The following is a 6,685-nucleotide window of genomic DNA, read 5'->3' as shown; positions in this document are numbered from 1 at the left end:
TGTAAATATCATATTGTCTTCCTAGTGTAAGAAACTGAAAGAATAAGTAAAATCTGAAAAGTATAATAGATACAGCCAAATGAAAAGATACTGAATATAAGGAATATACAATGGAGATGGGGTAAATGAGAAAAGACAGGAAAAAAATAAGGGGAAAAATCATGCAAGTATATATACAGGTGAGATGATTGTATTAATAATTTCCATCCATTTTTATAAATATCAGTTAATGTTTAAAATTAACTCTGTATGCTAATATCTGCAATCTGAACCACTAGATCAAAGACAGCAATGTGCAATACTAAAAGCACAGTTGAATACCTCTCTCATCTTGTTCTAAGTGTGTATTTCTAATGGCTTTTCAAGTAGTATAATACTTTCTTTAAAATAAATTTAAAAATAATAAAGTAAAAAGGTCCAGAAAAAATTATTAAGATTTATTGAAAACAAGCATTAATGTTCAATTATTTGTCCAATCTTGCAAACCTATATCTGTTAATCTGAGCAACAGATGTGATGACAGGGGCCAGGGAGATGTCTCAATAGAATAAATGCTTCCCTGGGAAGTGCAAGGGCTTGAGTTCAATCCCTAGTTCTGAAAAATAGAAAAGATGTGGTGATAAAAATGCACATTGTAACAACCATTACTAATTTGTTATTCTTGTTTTGAAAATATATACATAGGTATTATTGTGTTACTGTTTCTGTCTATGTTTTTGCTATTTCTTTTTGCTTTTATTTTTGTTTTTTCTCTTTACAATAAAACTTTTAAAAATCAGAACAAACCAGCAGAGGGGAGCAGGGGAAATAGCTTGGGGTTCAAAGTGCCTGCCTTTGGTAAGGACCCTGGTGCACCATGTGACCCAAAACCTGGCACAGTGGTGCACGTCTGTAATCACAGCACTGCGGAGGCTGAGACACAAGGATCACTAGGAGTCTGAACTGTGTAGTGAGACCGTGTATCACATAAATAAATAAATAAATAAATAAATAAATAAATACCATCGGAAATTGGAAACAACCCAAATACCCCTGAACTGAGGAACAATTAAAAAAGATGTGGTATTTTTCCACAATGAAGTATTGCTCAGCTACAAAAAGGCCTTTATAGATAAATGGGTACAACTAGAGACTGTATTGGTAAGTGAAATAAATCAGATCCACGTCTATAAGACATCATATTGTCTCCCTAGTGTGAGAATGTGAAAGAGTAAATAAAATATGAAAGGTACAAGAGATACTGTAAAAGGGAAAAAAATTGTTCATTGGGAAGAAAAAGCTGAGATGAGGAAAAGGACAAAAGGAAAAAAGGGAGAAAGACAGTGGATTTTTTAAAGATTTTCTGTATCTATTCAGGTGACTTTGCCTGAAGGATACCATTATTTATCCATCAATTGACTGCTGGGCACCTTTTCATTAGCCAAGCACCTGCACTGAGAACTTAGCCTTAACACAAACTGACTAAGAAACCTTCTCTTTATGAGCTGGCATCAATAAAGTATAAATTAGATAGAGGAGATGATGATTACTGCAAAGAAAATAGTGGTCAGTGTCTGAGGGAAACAGATTCAGATAATAATGGGATGCAGAGGAAATGTCTTCCTAAGCTGTGTGAGCTCAGTACCAAAGGATGCTCCAGAGTGAGCCACGTAGTGTCTGATGAGAAAAACTTCCAGCAGCGGCAGTGCTAACAGGAGAATACATACTGCCCATGAAAAGTATCCAGAATGGGGCTGGGGAGATGGCTCAGTGGAATAAGCACTTCCCTGGCAAGCACAAGAGTCTGAGTTCAATCCCCGGTCCAAGAAAAGAAAAGAAAAGAAAAGAAAAGAAAAGAAAAGAAAAGAAAAGAAAAGAAAAGAAAAGAAAAGAAAAGAAAAGAAAAGAAAAGAAAAGAATCCAGAAAATCACTATTCCCAGACCCAGTGTGCAGAGGAGGAGTAGGCTAGGGATGGAGATGCCCCACCAGAAGAGTCACACACATAGACCACTACATACCACTGAAACAGTTTCATTTTTGCTCTGGAAAAAGTGGGAAGTGAGGAGAAATTTTAACCACGAAAGTGACATAATTTTAACTCACAGTTAAATAGGCCAACCCTAGAGGCTATGTTGAGAATAAACCAAAGATAATAAGGATGAAAGCACAAGGCTCCTCGTGAGACAAGTTCAGTGACCCACATGAGGACCGGTGGTGTATGAGATCAGAGGAAGAGGAAAGAGGTTACTGAATTATTCTGAACATGTTCGGAACATAGCACTTTATTCCTCTGGATGAAGATGGAAACCATTTTATAAGAACCCCTACACCATTTCTAATATGTGGTGGAGATTTTTCACTACCTTTTTGATTAGTGTACTAAGTTGGAAGTCATCCACTGAATTTGCATCTTAATGTGGGGAGCATCAATTACAAAATGGTTTCTCTCGCATGAGCATTTGTCCTCATCTTCTTTTGTGTGCCAAGGTACAAGTTTACAGTTTTTCTCAAATAAGTCATATAAATTTCTTTTCAAGATCATTTTAGGAGAATTATATATGAATGTATAATCCCTGGGCTTTTGTGCTGGCCCTGGGGCATGCTGAGAGGGCGAATGACACTGGTAATGGTGGCACAAGCCTGTAATCCTAGCATTTGGGAGGCTGAAAAACAGGAGGATCACTACAAGTCCAATCTTCATAGTGAGACACTGTAAACCCTGTACCAAGTACATTAAAAAAATGAATATATATATATTTTCCTAACTGGTTGTGGCAGATCTAGAGGAAAACTGTTGCCTATTTCTGCATTGATTTTGTTATTGGACATTTATGCAGTTATATTATGGGTTCTAATGTTTTCTAAATTCTTCAGTATATTCCTCATGCAATGAGAAATGTGTTTGCTCATCTGCAATAGGCAGTCAGTCACCTTAGTTCTCACCTGGATAAATGAGTCTTCCCAATAAAATAGATGTGGAGTAGACTTTAAGGCAGGAATGGAAAGGGATTCTAGAGGTCCACAGCAAGAAAACTCAGCATGGGAAGCTTGGGAACTCAAGACAAGGACATGAATGCTTGGGGCATGGGAATGGCAGAGAGGCAGCAAAAGGTATAATCAAGGGTTCTGAAGTGAAGGCCTAGAAAAATACACAAAACAAGCTTGATTTCACTAGACCTCGCAGGAACCTGGACATTAATTAGGGTGATATACTCATTATGAAGGCAATGTGGTCCAAAGATGGGGGGGTCCCTGAGATTGTACATTAGAGGTTACGCTTGAAGTAAAATGCAACCCAAGTTTCTCACTCCAATGAACAGGAGTCAGCTTTGCAGGAGAGGAAGAAAGCAAACAATAAAAAATAAGAAACAAAGGATCTGGGACCCCATTCCATTCCAACCCCTTCAGTGGGAGAAGGTAAGAAACACCACATGTTCACCACATTCTTACAAGGTGCTGATGTTGGTTGTGGGGTGGGGTTTTCAGCTACCAAGTACTTACCTTTCCATAAATTAATTATTAGACCTTTGAGAAATGTACTTATTCTTCAATAGGCTGAGCTATTACCATCTTTAAAATACAGGACACCCTTAGATTAGAGGCTACATCCATTCCATAGATGTGTCTGCATTTGGCTATGTTTGAAGACAATTTTAATTATCTTGCAGTATGTGAAAATCAGGAAAGAAGTGTACATAACTTTTGGATTTCTTGCTTTTCTTGAAAAGAATACGAAGCTCCTACAACACTGGGCCAGCCAGCTATACAATGTCAGTTATCTGTGTAGGAAAGGGTGATTCACTATCTACCATCCTTCCCACTTACTCATTTTTTTTCTGTTTGTGCTTCTCTAATGCAGGTTCTCTGGCAATCTATGATGCTCTGATTGTCAGCGTGGAATACATCTCCAACAAGTCAGCCTTCAGGTCTGCTCTCTGAATCTCTTCTGTGTTATCACAGGCTCCACTGGTTTCTCCATTTCCTATTGGCCTTATGCACCTTTTCTTTTGTGGTACCTGAGCTGCTGGGTATTGGCAGTGCATTTCCAGAACCTGCGCCTGTCATTCGAGTGATTTCTCTTTCTCCCCTAAGCTAAGTGGCCTGGCTTCTGCCCAGCCTGGCTCAGGAAGGTACATGTGACAGACCTATCTTCCCTGGCTGTCTTCCAGAACAAATTCCTCTCCCCTGTCTTTATACATTCATTCCATAAACTCCAGGGTAATAAATGAATAGGTAAGCAATAGTGGTCATTGTCTATCTAAAGCAAAGAGACCAGCATTGACCCTGGCTGCTCTGCCTGGCTGCAACGGCAAAGAGAACATAAGCAGAGATCACACTGACCTGCAAACACAGACATGTGTTCTCTGGCAGAGCCCTGGGAACAGCACTGTCCAGGGTGTGATTAAGGGAAATGAGACATTTTTAGAAACAGGAAGACAGTAAGTGGTCATGCTGAGTCAAGATTAGAGCTCCAAGAGCATGGTTAATTTTTACAAATAGAGAAGGTGATAGTGTTAGTACCACCCAGGCAAAAGCAGGAAAATAGCAAGCGCATTGAAGCAGTTATCACAAGAAGGGAAAATAAGGTGATTGAATAGAACCCAGGATAATGTAATAGAGTATGAAAAGCAGAGTTTAGCTATGAGTCTAAAGTAAAAGAGGCACAGTTTGAAGCCACTTAGAAAATAGATTGGGCTCACAACCAAAGCCTCAAGTTTGCAGGTCCTTTATGGGAAACTGGCAGGCAGAACTGTGTCTAACAGTTTAATCCTCCATAAAACCTAAACTCAATTACAAAAATGACTGGCTAGGCAACCTCACGGTGTGGGTGGCACTGGGCAGTTCATAAGGTCAAGTCCTGCTGTCAGGCCTTGTTGTCATCAACCCAAAGCTCCTCACCTGCAAGTCTTTGGCCACTTGACATGGAGTATACAAGCCTAGACTCAGTGCAAGTGCAAAACACTTCAACTAAGCAAGTTGTTGCTAACACTTCAATCTCATGAGTTCCCTATTATTCTGTCTTAATGGATTCTTCTGTAGGAGACAATCATGGACATGTAAGTGGAACTGGAAAAGATCTAGAACCCCCAACTCTTAGAGCACTAAAGTTCCCACTCAAAATTCTACAAGGGGAAGATGTCCCCTTGAGCTCTAAGTTTGGATACAGAGTCTGTGCCTCTTAGGGGCAGGTTAAAGAGATGACTTGCATGGTCATCATGATCTGTCTGGCTTCCTCTGCTTCAAAAAGTTATCTTACTATATGTGTATACAGAGCACCAGAGAAATGGAAACAGCACTTTCTGCCCTGTACTTTCTCTTAGGACCCCTCCCCCACCATCCTGGTTGAGAAACAGGATTGAGCTCTGAGCCACCACAATCCACTCCTTCCCAGGAGCAGAGCCTTCCAGTACATGAGGAAAGTTAACATAGAATTTCCTGCTGCCTCACTTGGAAAACTATGGTCTCTCTTATGTGAGAATAGAGTGCCAGGTAAGAAAAAGGGACTCAAGAAAAGAGAAAAGTTGGGCCAGCCAAATAGCTCAGTGGATTAAAGTGACCACAAGCAGGCACAGGGTCCGGGGGTTCAATCCCTGGGCCTACTATGTTGGCCCCGCCCCAGGGCAGGCTGAGATGGCAATTGAGACTGGGTGTGGTAGCACACACGTGTAATCCCAGCTCTTGGGAGGTTGTAAACAGGTGGATCACTACAGGTCTGATCTAGTAGTGAGACCCTGAACACCCTATAGACCCTTCCCTAAAATACAAAAAAGAAAAAAAAAAAGAAAAAAAGAAAAGAAAGGAGAGTAGATTGAGAAAGAATATGATTCAGCAAGTACTTATTGGGTGTCCTTTAGGTGCCAAGTGCTACTAGATTATGAGGTTACAAAAGCAAATAAACCAAGAACTGCCTCTGCCACCAGAGAGCTCCTGAGATTTCAGCAGAGATAGACACTTGCACCTACAGTGGCAAGAGGTAGGACTTAGCTCTACCAGGGAAATGAGGATGAGCATGAAGTTTTCCATAGAAGGAAAGACTAATAGATAGAAGCCTTCATAGAGACATCCCCATTGGAGAGAACCCTTAAAAGAGAAGCATAAGGTTGGCTAGGTAGAAAGAAGAGAGGAGAGGAGGATGAGCTATTCCAAGCAGAGTCAGGAGCATGTCCAAAGGAAAAGAGGTCATAAGCCAGAATGAAGAATAGATTGTATCACAATGTGATGATTTTGAGAGTCTGATTATGTAGCTAAATGCTGACTCAGCATAAATTTTGTGGTTTCACAAACACATCTATACACTAAATTGACACATGTCCACCCAATTTTTCTTGTCATTGCATTCTCTTCATGACTAGCATGCATATCTTCCAGTTACCTGAATGAAGCCCATTTTACCCTTCTTTTCATCCTCATTTATCATAATATCCCCAGATGGTCCATTTTCTTCTGTTTCATACCTATCAAATCTTACCCCCTTTTACACAGCCTCTTTTCCATGAACTCAGCTGTGAGTTGCAAACTTCCTTGTGTAGGTTCCTCAAACAACCTCCCACTCAACTTCATGGTCAGAGCCTGTGCACAATCCAATCTACCCTGTGCAGAGGAGACTGAGTACTCTTGAGGGGATGATAATCTAGTGCATCATCGTAGATTTATCCTATGCTCCTGTACTCGCCCTGGATATATATATATATATATACATATATA

Source organism: Octodon degus, unplaced genomic scaffold, assembly GCF_000260255.1.
Source record: "Octodon degus isolate 3935 unplaced genomic scaffold, OctDeg1.0 scaffold00162, whole genome shotgun sequence".
Classification (NCBI taxonomy): Eukaryota; Metazoa; Chordata; class Mammalia; order Rodentia; family Octodontidae; genus Octodon; species Octodon degus.
The sequence above is the reverse complement of the archived record's forward strand: the minus strand, read 5'-3'. Positions refer to the sequence as shown.